The sequence below is a fragment of the Pelodiscus sinensis genome, chromosome 3 (genome assembly GCF_052426305.1).
Source record: "Pelodiscus sinensis isolate ZL-2025 chromosome 3, ASM5242630v1, whole genome shotgun sequence".
In the NCBI taxonomy this organism is placed as follows: domain Eukaryota; kingdom Metazoa; phylum Chordata; order Testudines; family Trionychidae; genus Pelodiscus; species Pelodiscus sinensis.
Window position 1 is genome coordinate 122,377,403 of NC_143054.1, and position 12,616 is coordinate 122,390,018.

The following is a 12,616-nucleotide window of genomic DNA, read 5'->3' on the forward strand; positions in this document are numbered from 1 at the left end:
ACTTTTCGCCCGCCTGACCCCGATGTGATTTGAACACATAGCCTTCTGATCTGGAGTCAGACGCGCTGCCGTTGCGCCACGAGGCCAGCCGGCAGGCCCTGCAGCTCTTGGTGCTGCGAGGGCGGGCAGCGGGGCCGGGAAGGAGCCGCGGCGGAAAAAGAAGGGGCTGCATTGGCCGTGAATCGAACACGGGCCTCCCGCGTGGCGGGCGAGAATTCTACCACTGAACCACCAATGCCTTGCTGGGAGGAACCGGCCTTCGAGCGGAGCCTGTGCTCTCGGCCGTGCGGCCACCTGCCAGGGCCCGAGGCGGCGGCGGCCTGCCAGCCAAAGGGGGCCTCTCCGGCAGGCCCCTCAGTGGCCGTGTCGGGCCCTGGGTTTCTGTAGTGTAGTGGTTATCACGTTCGCTTCACACGCGAAAGGTCCCTGGTTCGAAACCAGGCAGAAACAGGCCTCCTTTTGCCGTGGGGCCTGGAAAAACGCAGGCTTGCACAAGTGGGCAGCTGCTCGCCGCCTGGGCGTGCGCTCGTGCCCTCTCGCTCGCTGCTCTGGGCCTACGGCAGCCTTTTGTCCGCCGTTCTCTTCGGTGCTGCTGGGAGAAAGAAGCCCGGGCGGGCAGCACCCTCGGTCCTGGCGCCGGCCCCCCCCGCGCCTCACCTGGAGGCGTGGGCCAGTGGCGCAACGGATAACGCGCCTGACTACGGATCAGGAGATTGCAGGTTCGACTCCTGCCTGGCTTGTGGTGACGGCACCTTCCGGGATGCGGGTGCTTTTTTTTTTTCTTTCCCTTTCCCTTTCCCTTTCCCTTTCCCTTTCCTCCCTCCCCTTCTTTGTTCTCCTTCCCCCGGCGGCCAGGAAAAGCACGTGCCCCACGGGGCCAAGAGGAACACTGGCCGCGGCTTTCAGCGCCGCTCCATTTGCGTGACCGGGCCTCCTCGCCCGCCAAACTTTTCGCCCGCCTGACCCCGATGTGATTTGAACACATAGCCTTCTGATCTGGAGTCAGACGCGCTGCCGTTGCGCCACGAGGCCAGCCGGCAGGCCCTGCAGCTCTTGGTGCTGCGAGGGCGGGCAGCGGGGCCGGGAAGGAGCCGCGGCGGAAAAAGAAGGGGCTGCATTGGCCGTGAATCGAACACGGGCCTCCCGCGTGGCGGGCGAGAATTCTACCACTGAACCACCAATGCCTTGCTGGGAGGAACCGGCCTTCGAGCGGAGCCTGTGCTCTCGGCCGTGCGGCCACCTGCCAGGGCCCGAGGCGGCGGCGGCCTGCCAGCCAAAGGGGGCCTCTCCGGCAGGCCCCTCAGTGGCCGTGTCGGGCCCTGGGTTTCTGTAGTGTAGTGGTTATCACGTTCGCTTCACACGCGAAAGGTCCCTGGTTCGAAACCAGGCAGAAACAGGCCTCCTTTTGCCGTGGGGCCTGGAAAAACGCAGGCTTGCACAAGTGGGCAGCTGCTCGCCGCCTGGGCGTGCGCTCGTGCCCTCTCGCTCGCTGCTCTGGGCCTACGGCAGCCTTTTGTCCGCCGTTCTCTTCGGTGCTGCTGGGAGAAAGAAGCCCGGGCGGGCAGCACCCTCGGTCCTGGCGCCGGCCCCCCCCGCGCCTCACCTGGAGGCGTGGGCCAGTGGCGCAACGGATAACGCGCCTGACTACGGATCAGGAGATTGCAGGTTCGACTCCTGCCTGGCTTGTGGTGACGGCACCTTCCGGGATGCGGGTGCTTTTTTTTTTTCTTTCCCTTTCCCTTTCCCTTTCCCTTTCCCTTTCCTCCCTCCCCTTCTTTGTTCTCCTTCCCCCGGCGGCCAGGAAAAGCACGTGCCCCACGGGGCCAAGAGGAACACTGGCCGCGGCTTTCAGCGCCGCTCCATTTGCGTGACCGGGCCTCCTCGCCCGCCAAACTTTTCGCCCGCCTGACCCCGATGTGATTTGAACACATAGCCTTCTGATCTGGAGTCAGACGCGCTGCCGTTGCGCCACGAGGCCAGCCGGCAGGCCCTGCAGCTCTTGGTGCTGCGAGGGCGGGCAGCGGGGCCGGGAAGGAGCCGCGGCGGAAAAAGAAGGGGCTGCATTGGCCGTGAATCGAACACGGGCCTCCCGCGTGGCGGGCGAGAATTCTACCACTGAACCACCAATGCCTTGCTGGGAGGAACCGGCCTTCGAGCGGAGCCTGTGCTCTCGGCCGTGCGGCCACCTGCCAGGGCCCGAGGCGGCGGCGGCCTGCCAGCCAAAGGGGGCCTCTCCGGCAGGCCCCTCAGTGGCCGTGTCGGGCCCTGGGTTTCTGTAGTGTAGTGGTTATCACGTTCGCTTCACACGCGAAAGGTCCCTGGTTCGAAACCAGGCAGAAACAGGCCTCCTTTTGCCGTGGGGCCTGGAAAAACGCAGGCTTGCACAAGTGGGCAGCTGCTCGCCGCCTGGGCGTGCGCTCGTGCCCTCTCGCTCGCTGCTCTGGGCCTACGGCAGCCTTTTGTCCGCCGTTCTCTTCGGTGCTGCTGGGAGAAAGAAGCCCGGGCGGGCAGCACCCTCGGTCCTGGCGCCGGCCCCCCCCGCGCCTCACCTGGAGGCGTGGGCCAGTGGCGCAACGGATAACGCGCCTGACTACGGATCAGGAGATTGCAGGTTCGACTCCTGCCTGGCTTGTGGTGACGGCACCTTCCGGGATGCGGGTGCTTTTTTTTTTTCTTTCCCTTTCCCTTTCCCTTTCCCTTTCCCTTTCCCTTTCCTCCCCTTCTTTGTTCTCCTTCCCCCGGCGGCCAGGAAAAGCACGTGCCCCACGGGGCCAAGAGGAACACTGGCCGCGGCTTTCAGCGCCGCTCCATTTGCGTGACCGGGCCTCCTCGCCCGCCAAACTTTTCGCCCGCCTGACCCCGATGTGATTTGAACACATAGCCTTCTGATCTGGAGTCAGACGCGCTGCCGTTGCGCCACGAGGCCAGCCGGCAGGCCCTGCAGCTCTTGGTGCTGCGAGGGCGGGCAGCGGGGCCGGGAAGGAGCCGCGGCGGAAAAAGAAGGGGCTGCATTGGCCGTGAATCGAACACGGGCCTCCCGCGTGGCGGGCGAGAATTCTACCACTGAACCACCAATGCCTTGCTGGGAGGAACCGGCCTTCGAGCGGAGCCTGTGCTCTCGGCCGTGCGGCCACCTGCCAGGGCCCGAGGCGGCGGCGGCCTGCCAGCCAAAGGGGGCCTCTCCGGCAGGCCCCTCAGTGGCCGTGTCGGGCCCTGGGTTTCTGTAGTGTAGTGGTTATCACGTTCGCTTCACACGCGAAAGGTCCCTGGTTCGAAACCAGGCAGAAACAGGCCTCCTTTTGCCGTGGGGCCTGGAAAAACGCAGGCTTGCACAAGTGGGCAGCTGCTCGCCGCCTGGGCGTGCGCTCGTGCCCTCTCGCTCGCTGCTCTGGGCCTACGGCAGCCTTTTGTCCGCCGTTCTCTTCGGTGCTGCTGGGAGAAAGAAGCCCGGGCGGGCAGCACCCTCGGTCCTGGCGCCGGCCCCCCCCGCGCCTCACCTGGAGGCGTGGGCCAGTGGCGCAACGGATAACGCGCCTGACTACGGATCAGGAGATTGCAGGTTCGACTCCTGCCTGGCTTGTGGTGACGGCACCTTCCGGGATGCGGGTGCTTTTTTTTTTTCTTTCCCTTTCCCTTTCCCTTTCCCTTTCCCTTTCCCTTTCCTCCCCTTCTTTGTTCTCCTTCCCCCGGCGGCCAGGAAAAGCACGTGCCCCACGGGGCCAAGAGGAACACTGGCCGCGGCTTTCAGCGCCGCTCCATTTGCGTGACCGGGCCTCCTCGCCCGCCAAACTTTTCGCCCGCCTGACCCCGATGTGATTTGAACACATAGCCTTCTGATCTGGAGTCAGACGCGCTGCCGTTGCGCCACGAGGCCAGCCGGCAGGCCCTGCAGCTCTTGGTGCTGCGAGGGCGGGCAGCGGGGCCGGGAAGGAGCCGCGGCGGAAAAAGAAGGGGCTGCATTGGCCGTGAATCGAACACGGGCCTCCCGCGTGGCGGGCGAGAATTCTACCACTGAACCACCAATGCCTTGCTGGGAGGAACCGGCCTTCGAGCGGAGCCTGTGCTCTCGGCCGTGCGGCCACCTGCCAGGGCCCGAGGCGGCGGCGGCCTGCCAGCCAAAGGGGGCCTCTCCGGCAGGCCCCTCAGTGGCCGTGTCGGGCCCTGGGTTTCTGTAGTGTAGTGGTTATCACGTTCGCTTCACACGCGAAAGGTCCCTGGTTCGAAACCAGGCAGAAACAGGCCTCCTTTTGCCGTGGGGCCTGGAAAAACGCAGGCTTGCACAAGTGGGCAGCTGCTCGCCGCCTGGGCGTGCGCTCGTGCCCTCTCGCTCGCTGCTCTGGGCCTACGGCAGCCTTTTGTCCGCCGTTCTCTTCGGTGCTGCTGGGAGAAAGAAGCCCGGGCGGGCAGCACCCTCGGTCCTGGCGCCGGCCCCCCCCGCGCCTCACCTGGAGGCGTGGGCCAGTGGCGCAACGGATAACGCGCCTGACTACGGATCAGGAGATTGCAGGTTCGACTCCTGCCTGGCTTGTGGTGACGGCACCTTCCGGGATGCGGGTGCTTTTTTTTTTTCTTTCCCTTTCCCTTTCCCTTTCCCTTTCCCTTTCCTCCCCTTCTTTGTTCTCCTTCCCCCGGCGGCCAGGAAAAGCGCGTGCCCCACGGGGCCAAGAGGAACACTGGCCGCGGCTTTCAGCGCCGCTCCATTTCCGTGACCGGGCCTCCTCGCCCGCCAAACTTTTCGCCCGCCTGACCCCGATGTGATTTGAACACATAGCCTTCTGATCTGGAGTCAGACGCGCTGCCGTTGCGCCACGAGGCCAGCCGGCAGGCCCTGCAGCTCTTGGTGCTGCGAGGGCGGGCAGCGGGGCCGGGAAGGAGCCGCGGCGGAAAAAGAAGGGGCTGCATTGGCCGTGAATCGAACACGGGCCTCCCGCGTGGCGGGCGAGAATTCTACCACTGAACCACCAATGCCTTGCTGGGAGGAACCGGCCTTCGAGCGGAGCCTGTGCTCTCGGCCGTGCGGCCACCTGCCAGGGCCCGAGGCGGCGGCGGCCTGCCAGCCAAAGGGGGCCTCTCCGGCAGGCCCCTCAGTGGCCGTGTCGGGCCCTGGGTTTCTGTAGTGTAGTGGTTATCACGTTCGCTTCACACGCGAAAGGTCCCTGGTTCGAAACCAGGCAGAAACAGGCCTCCTTTTGCCGTGGGGCCTGGAAAAACGCAGGCTTGCACAAGTGGGCAGCTGCTCGCCGCCTGGGCGTGCGCTCGTGCCCTCTCGCTCGCTGCTCTGGGCCTACGGCAGCCTTTTGTCCGCCGTTCTCTTCGGTGCTGCTGGGAGAAAGAAGCCCGGGCGGGCAGCACCCTCGGTCCTGGCGCCGGCCCCCCCCGCGCCTCACCTGGAGGCGTGGGCCAGTGGCGCAACGGATAACGCGCCTGACTACGGATCAGGAGATTGCAGGTTCGACTCCTGCCTGGCTTGTGGTGACGGCACCTTCCGGGATGCGGGTGCTTTTTTTTTTTCTTTCCCTTTCCCTTTCCCTTTCCCTTTCCCTTTCCTCCCCTTCTTTGTTCTCCTTCCCCCGGCGGCCAGGAAAAGCGCGTGCCCCACGGGGCCAAGAGGAACACTGGCCGCGGCTTTCAGCGCCGCTCCATTTCCGTGACCGGGCCTCCTCGCCCGCCAAACTTTTCGCCCGCCTGACCCCGATGTGATTTGAACACATAGCCTTCTGATCTGGAGTCAGACGCGCTGCCGTTGCGCCACGAGGCCAGCCGGCAGGCCCTGCAGCTCTTGGTGCTGCGAGGGCGGGCAGCGGGGCCGGGAAGGAGCCGCGGCGGAAAAAGAAGGGGCTGCATTGGCCGTGAATCGAACACGGGCCTCCCGCGTGGCGGGCGAGAATTCTACCACTGAACCACCAATGCCTTGCTGGGAGGAACCGGCCTTCGAGCGGAGCCTGTGCTCTCGGCCGTGCGGCCACCTGCCAGGGCCCGAGGCGGCGGCGGCCTGCCAGCCAAAGGGGGCCTCTCCGGCAGGCCCCTCAGTGGCCGTGTCGGGCCCTGGGTTTCTGTAGTGTAGTGGTTATCACGTTCGCTTCACACGCGAAAGGTCCCTGGTTCGAAACCAGGCAGAAACAGGCCTCCTTTTGCCGTGGGGCCTGGAAAAACGCAGGCTTGCACAAGTGGGCAGCTGCTCGCCGCCTGGGCGTGCGCTCGTGCCCTCTCGCTCGCTGCTCTGGGCCTACGGCAGCCTTTTGTCCGCCGTTCTCTTCGGTGCTGCTGGGAGAAAGAAGCCCGGGCGGGCAGCACCCTCGGTCCTGGCGCCGGCCCCCCCCGCGCCTCACCTGGAGGCGTGGGCCAGTGGCGCAACGGATAACGCGCCTGACTACGGATCAGGAGATTGCAGGTTCGACTCCTGCCTGGCTTGTGGTGACGGCACCTTCCGGGATGCGGGTGCTTTTTTTTTTTCTTTCCCTTTCCCTTTCCCTTTCCCTTTCCCTTTCCCTTTCCTCCCCTTCTTTGTTCTCCTTCCCCCGGCGGCCAGGAAAAGCGCGTGCCCCACGGGGCCAAGAGGAACACTGGCCGCGGCTTTCAGCGCCGCTCCATTTCCGTGACCGGGCCTCCTCGCCCGCCAAACTTTTCGCCCGCCTGACCCCGATGTGATTTGAACACATAGCCTTCTGATCTGGAGTCAGACGCGCTGCCGTTGCGCCACGAGGCCAGCCGGCAGGCCCTGCAGCTCTTGGTGCTGCGAGGGCGGGCAGCGGGGCCGGGAAGGAGCCGCGGCGGAAAAAGAAGGGGCTGCATTGGCCGTGAATCGAACACGGGCCTCCCGCGTGGCGGGCGAGAATTCTACCACTGAACCACCAATGCCTTGCTGGGAGGAACCGGCCTTCGAGCGGAGCCTGGGCTCTCGGCCGTGCGGCCACCTGCCAGGGCCCGAGGCGGCGGCGGCCTGCCAGCCAAAGGGGGCCTCTCCGGCAGGCCCCTCAGTGGCCGTGTCGGGCCCTGGGTTTCTGTAGTGTAGTGGTTATCACGTTCGCTTCACACGCGAAAGGTCCCTGGTTCGAAACCAGGCAGAAACAGGCCTCCTTTTGCCGTGGGGCCTGGAAAAACGCAGGCTTGCACAAGTGGGCAGCTGCTCGCCGCCTGGGCGTGCGCTCGTGCCCTCTCGCTCGCTGCTCTGGGCCTACGGCAGCCTTTTGTCCGCCGTTCTCTTCGGTGCTGCTGGGAGAAAGAAGCCCGGGCGGGCAGCACCCTCGGTCCTGGCGCCGGCCCCCCCCGCGCCTCACCTGGAGGCGTGGGCCAGTGGCGCAACGGATAACGCGCCTGACTACGGATCAGGAGATTGCAGGTTCGACTCCTGCCTGGCTTGTGGTGACGGCACCTTCCGGGATGCGGGTGCTTTTTTTTTTTCTTTCCCTTTCCCTTTCCCTTTCCCTTTCCCTTTCCTCCCTCCCCTTCTTTGTTCTCCTTCCCCCGGCGGCCAGGAAAAGCGCGTGCCCCACGGGGCCAAGAGGAACACTGGCCGCGGCTTTCAGCGCCGCTCCATTTCCGTGACCGGGCCTCCTCGCCCGCCAAACTTTTCGCCCGCCTGACCCCGATGTGATTTGAACACATAGCCTTCTGATCTGGAGTCAGACGCGCTGCCGTTGCGCCACGAGGCCAGCCGGCAGGCCCTGCAGCTCTTGGTGCTGCGAGGGCGGGCAGCGGGGCCGGGAAGGAGCCGCGGCGGAAAAAGAAGTGGCTGCATTGGCCGTGAATCGAACACGGGCCTCCCGCGTGGCGGGCGAGAATTCTACCACTGAACCACCAATGCCTTGCTGGGAGGAACCGGCCTTCGAGCGGAGCCTGTGCTCTCGGCCGTGCGGCCACCTGCCAGGGCCCGAGGCGGCGGCGGCCTGCCAGCCAAAGGGGGCCTCTCCGGCAGGCCCCTCAGTGGCCGTGTCGGGCCCTGGGTTTCTGTAGTGTAGTGGTTATCACGTTCGCTTCACACGCGAAAGGTCCCTGGTTCGAAACCAGGCAGAAACAGGCCTCCTTTTGCCGTGGGGCCTGGAAAAACGCAGGCTTGCACAAGTGGGCAGCTGCTCGCCGCCTGGGCGTGCGCTCGTGCCCTCTCGCTCGCTGCTCTGGGCCTACGGCAGCCTTTTGTCCGCCGTTCTCTTCGGTGCTGCTGGGAGAAAGAAGCCCGGGCGGGCAGCACCCTCGGTCCTGGCGCCGGCCCCCCCCGCGCCTCACCTGGAGGCGTGGGCCAGTGGCGCAACGGATAACGCGCCTGACTACGGATCAGGAGATTGCAGGTTCGACTCCTGCCTGGCTTGTGGTGACGGCACCTTCCGGGATGCGGGTGCTTTTTTTTTTTCTTTCCCTTTCCCTTTCCCTTTCCCTTTCCCTTTCCCTTTCCCTCCTCCCCTTCTTTGTTCTCCTTCCCCCGGCGGCCAGGAAAAGCGCGTGCCCCACGGGGCCAAGAGGAACACTGGCCGCGGCTTTCAGCGCCGCTCCATTTCCGTGACCGGGCCTCCTCGCCCGCCAAACTTTTCGCCCGCCTGACCCCGATGTGATTTGAACACATAGCCTTCTGATCTGGAGTCAGACGCGCTGCCGTTGCGCCACGAGGCCAGCCGGCAGGCCCTGCAGCTCTTGGTGCTGCGAGGGCGGGCAGCGGGGCCGGGAAGGAGCCGCGGCGGAAAAAGAAGGGGCTGCATTGGCCGTGAATCGAACACGGGCCTCCCGCGTGGCGGGCGAGAATTCTACCACTGAACCACCAATGCCTTGCTGGGAGGAACCGGCCTTCGAGCGGAGCCTGTGCTCTCGGCCGTGCGGCCACCTGCCAGGGCCCGAGGCGGCGGCGGCCTGCCAGCCAAAGGGGGCCTCTCCGGCAGGCCCCTCAGTGGCCGTGTCGGGCCCTGGGTTTCTGTAGTGTAGTGGTTATCACGTTCGCTTCACACGCGAAAGGTCCCTGGTTCGAAACCAGGCAGAAACAGGCCTCCTTTTGCCGTGGGGCCTGGAAAAACGCAGGCTTGCACAAGTGGGCAGCTGCTCGCCGCCTGGGCGTGCGCTCGTGCCCTCTCGCTCGCTGCTCTGGGCCTACGGCAGCCTTTTGTCCGCCGTTCTCTTCGGTGCTGCTGGGAGAAAGAAGCCCGGGCGGGCAGCACCCTCGGTCCTGGCACCGGCCCCCCCCGCACCTCACCTGGAGGCGTGGGCCAGTGGCGCAACGGATAACGCGCCTGACTACGGATCAGGAGATTGCAGGTTCGACTCCTGCCTGGCTTGTGGTGACGGCACCTTCCGGGATGCGGGTGCTTTTTTTTTTTCTTTCCCTTTCCCTTTCCCTTTCCCTTTCCCTTTCCCTTTCCCTTTCCTCCCCTTCTTTGTTCTCCTTCCCCCGGCGGCCAGGAAAAGCGCGTGCCCCACGGGGCCAAGAGGAACACTGGCCGCGGCTTTCAGCGCCGCTCCATTTCCGTGACCGGGCCTCCTCGCCCGCCAAACTTTTCGCCCGCCTGACCCCGATGTGATTTGAACACATAGCCTTCTGATCTGGAGTCAGACGCGCTGCCGTTGCGCCACGAGGCCAGCCGGCAGGCCCTGCAGCTCTTGGTGCTGCGAGGGCGGGCAGCGGGGCCGGGAAGGAGCCGCGGCGGAAAAAGAAGGGGCTGCATTGGCCGTGAATCGAACACGGGCCTCCCGCGTGGCGGGCGAGAATTCTACCACTGAACCACCAATGCCTTGCTGGGAGGAACCGGCCTTCGAGCGGAGCCTGTGCTCTCGGCCGTGCGGCCACCTGCCAGGGCCCGAGGCGGCGGCGGCCTGCCAGCCAAAGGGGGCCTCTCCGGCAGGCCCCTCAGTGGCCGTGTCGGGCCCTGGGTTTCTGTAGTGTAGTGGTTATCACGTTCGCTTCACACGCGAAAGGTCCCTGGTTCGAAACCAGGCAGAAACAGGCCTCCTTTTGCCGTGGGGCCTGGAAAAACGCAGGCTTGCACAAGTGGGCAGCTGCTCGCCGCCTGGGCGTGCGCTCGTGCCCTCTCGCTCGCTGCTCTGGGCCTACGGCAGCCTTTTGTCCGCCGTTCTCTTCGGTGCTGCTGGGAGAAAGAAGCCCGGGCGGGCAGCACCCTCGGTCCTGGCGCCGGCCCCCCCCGCGCCTCACCTGGAGGCGTGGGCCAGTGGCGCAACGGATAACGCGCCTGACTACGGATCAGGAGATTGCAGGTTCGACTCCTGCCTGGCTTGTGGTGACGGCACCTTCCGGGATGCGGGTGCTTTTTTTTTTTCTTTCCCTTTCCCTTTCCCTTTCCCTTTCCTCCCCTTCTTTGTTCTCCTTCCCCCGGCGGCCAGGAAAAGCGCGTGCCCCACGGGGCCAAGAGGAACACTGGCCGCGGCTTTCAGCGCCGCTCCATTTCCGTGACCGGGCCTCCTCGCCCGCCAAACTTTTCGCCCGCCTGACCCCGATGTGATTTGAACACATAGCCTTCTGATCTGGAGTCAGACGCGCTGCCGTTGCGCCACGAGGCCAGCCGGCAGGCCCTGCAGCTCTTGGTGCTGCGAGGGCGGGCAGCGGGGCCGGGAAGGAGCCGCGGCGGAAAAAGAAGGGGCTGCATTGGCCGTGAATCGAACACGGGCCTCCCGCGTGGCGGGCGAGAATTCTACCACTGAACCACCAATGCCTTGCTGGGAGGAACCGGCCTTCGAGCGGAGCCTGTGCTCTCGGCCGTGCGGCCACCTGCCAGGGCCCGAGGCGGCGGCGGCCTGCCAGCCAAAGGGGGCCTCTCCGGCAGGCCCCTCAGTGGCCGTGTCGGGCCCTGGGTTTCTGTAGTGTAGTGGTTATCACGTTCGCTTCACACGCGAAAGGTCCCTGGTTCGAAACCAGGCAGAAACAGGCCTCCTTTTGCCGTGGGGCCTGGAAAAACGCAGGCTTGCACAAGTGGGCAGCTGCTCGCCGCCTGGGCGTGCGCTCGTGCCCTCTCGCTCGCTGCTCTGGGCCTACGGCAGCCTTTTGTCCGCCGTTCTCTTCGGTGCTGCTGGGAGAAAGAAGCCCGGGCGGGCAGCACCCTCGGTCCTGGCGCCGGCCCCCCCCGCGCCTCACCTGGAGGCGTGGGCCAGTGGCGCAACGGATAACGCGCCTGACTACGGATCAGGAGATTGCAGGTTCGACTCCTGCCTGGCTTGTGGTGACGGCACCTTCCGGGATGCGGGTGCTTTTTTTTTTCTTTCCCTTTCCCTTTCCCTTTCCCTTTCCCTTTCCCTTTCCCTTTCCTCCCCTTCTTTGTTCTCCTTCCCCCGGCGGCCAGGAAAAGCGCGTGCCCCACGGGGCCAAGAGGAACACTGGCCGCGGCTTTCAGCGCCGCTCCATTTCCGTGACCGGGCCTCCTCGCCCGCCAAACTTTTCGCCCGCCTGACCCCGATGTGATTTGAACACATAGCCTTCTGATCTGGAGTCAGACGCGCTGCCGTTGCGCCACGAGGCCAGCCGGCAGGCCCTGCAGCTCTTGGTGCTGCGAGGGCGGGCAGCGGGGCCGGGAAGGAGCCGCGGCGGAAAAAGAAGGGGCTGCATTGGCCGTGAATCGAACACGGGCCTCCCGCGTGGCGGGCGAGAATTCTACCACTGAACCACCAATGCCTTGCTGGGAGGAACCGGCCTTCGAGCGGAGCCTGTGCTCTCGGCCGTGCGGCCACCTGCCAGGGCCCGAGGCGGCGGCGGCCTGCCAGCCAAAGGGGGCCTCTCCGGCAGGCCCCTCAGTGGCCGTGTCGGGCCCTGGGTTTCTGTAGTGTAGTGGTTATCACGTTCGCTTCACACGCGAAAGGTCCCTGGTTCGAAACCAGGCAGAAACAGGCCTCCTTTTGCCGTGGGGCCTGGAAAAACGCAGGCTTGCACAAGTGGGCAGCTGCTCGCCGCCTGGGCGTGCGCTCGTGCCCTCTCGCTCGCTGCTCTGGGCCTACGGCAGCCTTTTGTCCGCCGTTCTCTTCGGTGCTGCTGGGAGAAAGAAGCCCGGGCGGGCAGCACCCTCGGTCCTGGCGCCGGCCCCCCCCGCGCCTCACCTGGAGGCGTGGGCCAGTGGCGCAACGGATAACGCGCCTGACTACGGATCAGGAGATTGCAGGTTCGACTCCTGCCTGGCTTGTGGTGACGGCACCTTCCGGGATGCGGGTGCTTTTTTTTTTTCTTTCCCTTTCCCTTTCCCTTTCCCTTTCCCTTTCCTCCCCTTCTTTGTTCTCCTTCCCCCGGCGGCCAGGAAAGCGCGTGCCCCACGGGGCCAAGAGGAACACTGGCCGCGGCTTTCAGCGCCGCTCCATTTCCGTGACCGGGCCTCCTCGCCCGCCAAACTTTTCGCCCGCCTGACCCCGATGTGATTTGAACACATAGCCTTCTGATCTGGAGTCAGACGCGCTGCCGTTGCGCCACGAGGCCAGCCGGCAGGCCCTGCAGCTCTTGGTGCTGCGAGGGCGGGCAGCGGGGCCGGGAAGGAGCCGCGGCGGAAAAAGAAGGGGCTGCATTGGCCGTGAATCGAACACGGGCCTCCCGCGTGGCGGGCGAGAATTCTACCACTGAACCACCAATGCCTTGCTGGGAGGAACCGGCCTTCGAGCGGAGCCTGTGCTCTCGGCCGTGCGGCCACCTGCCAGGGCCCGAGGCGGC

General features: G+C 65.6%; 54 non-coding genes across 54 annotated transcripts; 26 read left to right on the forward strand and 28 right to left on the reverse strand.

The window, feature by feature from the left end:
• Window positions 1–14: 14 nt before the first annotated feature.
• Window positions 15–86, reverse strand: TRNAW-CCA (transfer RNA tryptophan (anticodon CCA)). The gene has a single exon. It is a non-coding gene; the product is annotated as a tRNA-Trp (tRNA).
• An 81-nt stretch (window positions 87–167) lies between these two features.
• Window positions 168–238, reverse strand: TRNAG-GCC (transfer RNA glycine (anticodon GCC)). The gene has a single exon. It is a non-coding gene; the product is annotated as a tRNA-Gly (tRNA).
• Window positions 239–377: 139 nt separating this feature from the next.
• On the forward strand, window positions 378–450 carry TRNAV-CAC (transfer RNA valine (anticodon CAC)). The gene has a single exon. It is a non-coding gene; the product is annotated as a tRNA-Val (tRNA).
• Window positions 451–667: 217 nt separating this feature from the next.
• TRNAR-ACG (transfer RNA arginine (anticodon ACG)) lies at window positions 668–740 on the forward strand. Its single transcript has one exon. It is a non-coding gene; the product is annotated as a tRNA-Arg (tRNA).
• Window positions 741–960: 220 nt separating this feature from the next.
• On the reverse strand, window positions 961–1,032 carry TRNAW-CCA (transfer RNA tryptophan (anticodon CCA)). The gene has a single exon. It is a non-coding gene; the product is annotated as a tRNA-Trp (tRNA).
• An 81-nt stretch (window positions 1,033–1,113) lies between these two features.
• Window positions 1,114–1,184, reverse strand: TRNAG-GCC (transfer RNA glycine (anticodon GCC)). The gene has a single exon. It is a non-coding gene; the product is annotated as a tRNA-Gly (tRNA).
• A 139-nt stretch (window positions 1,185–1,323) lies between these two features.
• Window positions 1,324–1,396, forward strand: TRNAV-CAC (transfer RNA valine (anticodon CAC)). Its single transcript has one exon. It is a non-coding gene; the product is annotated as a tRNA-Val (tRNA).
• A 217-nt stretch (window positions 1,397–1,613) lies between these two features.
• On the forward strand, window positions 1,614–1,686 carry TRNAR-ACG (transfer RNA arginine (anticodon ACG)). Its single transcript has one exon. It is a non-coding gene; the product is annotated as a tRNA-Arg (tRNA).
• A 220-nt stretch (window positions 1,687–1,906) lies between these two features.
• TRNAW-CCA (transfer RNA tryptophan (anticodon CCA)) lies at window positions 1,907–1,978 on the reverse strand. Its single transcript has one exon. It is a non-coding gene; the product is annotated as a tRNA-Trp (tRNA).
• An 81-nt stretch (window positions 1,979–2,059) lies between these two features.
• On the reverse strand, window positions 2,060–2,130 carry TRNAG-GCC (transfer RNA glycine (anticodon GCC)). Its single transcript has one exon. It is a non-coding gene; the product is annotated as a tRNA-Gly (tRNA).
• Window positions 2,131–2,269: 139 nt separating this feature from the next.
• Window positions 2,270–2,342, forward strand: TRNAV-CAC (transfer RNA valine (anticodon CAC)). The gene has a single exon. It is a non-coding gene; the product is annotated as a tRNA-Val (tRNA).
• A 217-nt stretch (window positions 2,343–2,559) lies between these two features.
• TRNAR-ACG (transfer RNA arginine (anticodon ACG)) lies at window positions 2,560–2,632 on the forward strand. The gene has a single exon. It is a non-coding gene; the product is annotated as a tRNA-Arg (tRNA).
• A 222-nt stretch (window positions 2,633–2,854) lies between these two features.
• TRNAW-CCA (transfer RNA tryptophan (anticodon CCA)) lies at window positions 2,855–2,926 on the reverse strand. The gene has a single exon. It is a non-coding gene; the product is annotated as a tRNA-Trp (tRNA).
• Window positions 2,927–3,007: 81 nt separating this feature from the next.
• TRNAG-GCC (transfer RNA glycine (anticodon GCC)) lies at window positions 3,008–3,078 on the reverse strand. The gene has a single exon. It is a non-coding gene; the product is annotated as a tRNA-Gly (tRNA).
• Window positions 3,079–3,217: 139 nt separating this feature from the next.
• TRNAV-CAC (transfer RNA valine (anticodon CAC)) lies at window positions 3,218–3,290 on the forward strand. The gene has a single exon. It is a non-coding gene; the product is annotated as a tRNA-Val (tRNA).
• A 217-nt stretch (window positions 3,291–3,507) lies between these two features.
• TRNAR-ACG (transfer RNA arginine (anticodon ACG)) lies at window positions 3,508–3,580 on the forward strand. The gene has a single exon. It is a non-coding gene; the product is annotated as a tRNA-Arg (tRNA).
• Window positions 3,581–3,802: 222 nt separating this feature from the next.
• TRNAW-CCA (transfer RNA tryptophan (anticodon CCA)) lies at window positions 3,803–3,874 on the reverse strand. The gene has a single exon. It is a non-coding gene; the product is annotated as a tRNA-Trp (tRNA).
• An 81-nt stretch (window positions 3,875–3,955) lies between these two features.
• On the reverse strand, window positions 3,956–4,026 carry TRNAG-GCC (transfer RNA glycine (anticodon GCC)). The gene has a single exon. It is a non-coding gene; the product is annotated as a tRNA-Gly (tRNA).
• A 139-nt stretch (window positions 4,027–4,165) lies between these two features.
• On the forward strand, window positions 4,166–4,238 carry TRNAV-CAC (transfer RNA valine (anticodon CAC)). Its single transcript has one exon. It is a non-coding gene; the product is annotated as a tRNA-Val (tRNA).
• Window positions 4,239–4,455: 217 nt separating this feature from the next.
• On the forward strand, window positions 4,456–4,528 carry TRNAR-ACG (transfer RNA arginine (anticodon ACG)). The gene has a single exon. It is a non-coding gene; the product is annotated as a tRNA-Arg (tRNA).
• A 216-nt stretch (window positions 4,529–4,744) lies between these two features.
• TRNAW-CCA (transfer RNA tryptophan (anticodon CCA)) lies at window positions 4,745–4,816 on the reverse strand. Its single transcript has one exon. It is a non-coding gene; the product is annotated as a tRNA-Trp (tRNA).
• Window positions 4,817–4,897: 81 nt separating this feature from the next.
• Window positions 4,898–4,968, reverse strand: TRNAG-GCC (transfer RNA glycine (anticodon GCC)). Its single transcript has one exon. It is a non-coding gene; the product is annotated as a tRNA-Gly (tRNA).
• Window positions 4,969–5,107: 139 nt separating this feature from the next.
• Window positions 5,108–5,180, forward strand: TRNAV-CAC (transfer RNA valine (anticodon CAC)). Its single transcript has one exon. It is a non-coding gene; the product is annotated as a tRNA-Val (tRNA).
• A 217-nt stretch (window positions 5,181–5,397) lies between these two features.
• On the forward strand, window positions 5,398–5,470 carry TRNAR-ACG (transfer RNA arginine (anticodon ACG)). Its single transcript has one exon. It is a non-coding gene; the product is annotated as a tRNA-Arg (tRNA).
• Window positions 5,471–5,686: 216 nt separating this feature from the next.
• TRNAW-CCA (transfer RNA tryptophan (anticodon CCA)) lies at window positions 5,687–5,758 on the reverse strand. The gene has a single exon. It is a non-coding gene; the product is annotated as a tRNA-Trp (tRNA).
• An 81-nt stretch (window positions 5,759–5,839) lies between these two features.
• Window positions 5,840–5,910, reverse strand: TRNAG-GCC (transfer RNA glycine (anticodon GCC)). Its single transcript has one exon. It is a non-coding gene; the product is annotated as a tRNA-Gly (tRNA).
• A 139-nt stretch (window positions 5,911–6,049) lies between these two features.
• On the forward strand, window positions 6,050–6,122 carry TRNAV-CAC (transfer RNA valine (anticodon CAC)). Its single transcript has one exon. It is a non-coding gene; the product is annotated as a tRNA-Val (tRNA).
• Window positions 6,123–6,339: 217 nt separating this feature from the next.
• On the forward strand, window positions 6,340–6,412 carry TRNAR-ACG (transfer RNA arginine (anticodon ACG)). The gene has a single exon. It is a non-coding gene; the product is annotated as a tRNA-Arg (tRNA).
• A 222-nt stretch (window positions 6,413–6,634) lies between these two features.
• Window positions 6,635–6,706, reverse strand: TRNAW-CCA (transfer RNA tryptophan (anticodon CCA)). Its single transcript has one exon. It is a non-coding gene; the product is annotated as a tRNA-Trp (tRNA).
• An 81-nt stretch (window positions 6,707–6,787) lies between these two features.
• On the reverse strand, window positions 6,788–6,858 carry TRNAG-GCC (transfer RNA glycine (anticodon GCC)). The gene has a single exon. It is a non-coding gene; the product is annotated as a tRNA-Gly (tRNA).
• Window positions 6,859–6,997: 139 nt separating this feature from the next.
• On the forward strand, window positions 6,998–7,070 carry TRNAV-CAC (transfer RNA valine (anticodon CAC)). Its single transcript has one exon. It is a non-coding gene; the product is annotated as a tRNA-Val (tRNA).
• Window positions 7,071–7,287: 217 nt separating this feature from the next.
• TRNAR-ACG (transfer RNA arginine (anticodon ACG)) lies at window positions 7,288–7,360 on the forward strand. The gene has a single exon. It is a non-coding gene; the product is annotated as a tRNA-Arg (tRNA).
• A 220-nt stretch (window positions 7,361–7,580) lies between these two features.
• TRNAW-CCA (transfer RNA tryptophan (anticodon CCA)) lies at window positions 7,581–7,652 on the reverse strand. The gene has a single exon. It is a non-coding gene; the product is annotated as a tRNA-Trp (tRNA).
• Window positions 7,653–7,733: 81 nt separating this feature from the next.
• On the reverse strand, window positions 7,734–7,804 carry TRNAG-GCC (transfer RNA glycine (anticodon GCC)). The gene has a single exon. It is a non-coding gene; the product is annotated as a tRNA-Gly (tRNA).
• A 139-nt stretch (window positions 7,805–7,943) lies between these two features.
• On the forward strand, window positions 7,944–8,016 carry TRNAV-CAC (transfer RNA valine (anticodon CAC)). Its single transcript has one exon. It is a non-coding gene; the product is annotated as a tRNA-Val (tRNA).
• Window positions 8,017–8,233: 217 nt separating this feature from the next.
• On the forward strand, window positions 8,234–8,306 carry TRNAR-ACG (transfer RNA arginine (anticodon ACG)). The gene has a single exon. It is a non-coding gene; the product is annotated as a tRNA-Arg (tRNA).
• A 226-nt stretch (window positions 8,307–8,532) lies between these two features.
• TRNAW-CCA (transfer RNA tryptophan (anticodon CCA)) lies at window positions 8,533–8,604 on the reverse strand. Its single transcript has one exon. It is a non-coding gene; the product is annotated as a tRNA-Trp (tRNA).
• Window positions 8,605–8,685: 81 nt separating this feature from the next.
• Window positions 8,686–8,756, reverse strand: TRNAG-GCC (transfer RNA glycine (anticodon GCC)). The gene has a single exon. It is a non-coding gene; the product is annotated as a tRNA-Gly (tRNA).
• A 139-nt stretch (window positions 8,757–8,895) lies between these two features.
• Window positions 8,896–8,968, forward strand: TRNAV-CAC (transfer RNA valine (anticodon CAC)). The gene has a single exon. It is a non-coding gene; the product is annotated as a tRNA-Val (tRNA).
• A 217-nt stretch (window positions 8,969–9,185) lies between these two features.
• On the forward strand, window positions 9,186–9,258 carry TRNAR-ACG (transfer RNA arginine (anticodon ACG)). Its single transcript has one exon. It is a non-coding gene; the product is annotated as a tRNA-Arg (tRNA).
• Window positions 9,259–9,486: 228 nt separating this feature from the next.
• On the reverse strand, window positions 9,487–9,558 carry TRNAW-CCA (transfer RNA tryptophan (anticodon CCA)). Its single transcript has one exon. It is a non-coding gene; the product is annotated as a tRNA-Trp (tRNA).
• Window positions 9,559–9,639: 81 nt separating this feature from the next.
• TRNAG-GCC (transfer RNA glycine (anticodon GCC)) lies at window positions 9,640–9,710 on the reverse strand. The gene has a single exon. It is a non-coding gene; the product is annotated as a tRNA-Gly (tRNA).
• A 139-nt stretch (window positions 9,711–9,849) lies between these two features.
• TRNAV-CAC (transfer RNA valine (anticodon CAC)) lies at window positions 9,850–9,922 on the forward strand. Its single transcript has one exon. It is a non-coding gene; the product is annotated as a tRNA-Val (tRNA).
• Window positions 9,923–10,139: 217 nt separating this feature from the next.
• Window positions 10,140–10,212, forward strand: TRNAR-ACG (transfer RNA arginine (anticodon ACG)). Its single transcript has one exon. It is a non-coding gene; the product is annotated as a tRNA-Arg (tRNA).
• Window positions 10,213–10,422: 210 nt separating this feature from the next.
• On the reverse strand, window positions 10,423–10,494 carry TRNAW-CCA (transfer RNA tryptophan (anticodon CCA)). Its single transcript has one exon. It is a non-coding gene; the product is annotated as a tRNA-Trp (tRNA).
• An 81-nt stretch (window positions 10,495–10,575) lies between these two features.
• Window positions 10,576–10,646, reverse strand: TRNAG-GCC (transfer RNA glycine (anticodon GCC)). Its single transcript has one exon. It is a non-coding gene; the product is annotated as a tRNA-Gly (tRNA).
• Window positions 10,647–10,785: 139 nt separating this feature from the next.
• Window positions 10,786–10,858, forward strand: TRNAV-CAC (transfer RNA valine (anticodon CAC)). The gene has a single exon. It is a non-coding gene; the product is annotated as a tRNA-Val (tRNA).
• Window positions 10,859–11,075: 217 nt separating this feature from the next.
• TRNAR-ACG (transfer RNA arginine (anticodon ACG)) lies at window positions 11,076–11,148 on the forward strand. The gene has a single exon. It is a non-coding gene; the product is annotated as a tRNA-Arg (tRNA).
• Window positions 11,149–11,375: 227 nt separating this feature from the next.
• TRNAW-CCA (transfer RNA tryptophan (anticodon CCA)) lies at window positions 11,376–11,447 on the reverse strand. The gene has a single exon. It is a non-coding gene; the product is annotated as a tRNA-Trp (tRNA).
• Window positions 11,448–11,528: 81 nt separating this feature from the next.
• Window positions 11,529–11,599, reverse strand: TRNAG-GCC (transfer RNA glycine (anticodon GCC)). The gene has a single exon. It is a non-coding gene; the product is annotated as a tRNA-Gly (tRNA).
• A 139-nt stretch (window positions 11,600–11,738) lies between these two features.
• Window positions 11,739–11,811, forward strand: TRNAV-CAC (transfer RNA valine (anticodon CAC)). The gene has a single exon. It is a non-coding gene; the product is annotated as a tRNA-Val (tRNA).
• Window positions 11,812–12,028: 217 nt separating this feature from the next.
• TRNAR-ACG (transfer RNA arginine (anticodon ACG)) lies at window positions 12,029–12,101 on the forward strand. Its single transcript has one exon. It is a non-coding gene; the product is annotated as a tRNA-Arg (tRNA).
• Window positions 12,102–12,316: 215 nt separating this feature from the next.
• TRNAW-CCA (transfer RNA tryptophan (anticodon CCA)) lies at window positions 12,317–12,388 on the reverse strand. The gene has a single exon. It is a non-coding gene; the product is annotated as a tRNA-Trp (tRNA).
• An 81-nt stretch (window positions 12,389–12,469) lies between these two features.
• Window positions 12,470–12,540, reverse strand: TRNAG-GCC (transfer RNA glycine (anticodon GCC)). The gene has a single exon. It is a non-coding gene; the product is annotated as a tRNA-Gly (tRNA).
• Window positions 12,541–12,616: the final 76 nt, after the last annotated feature.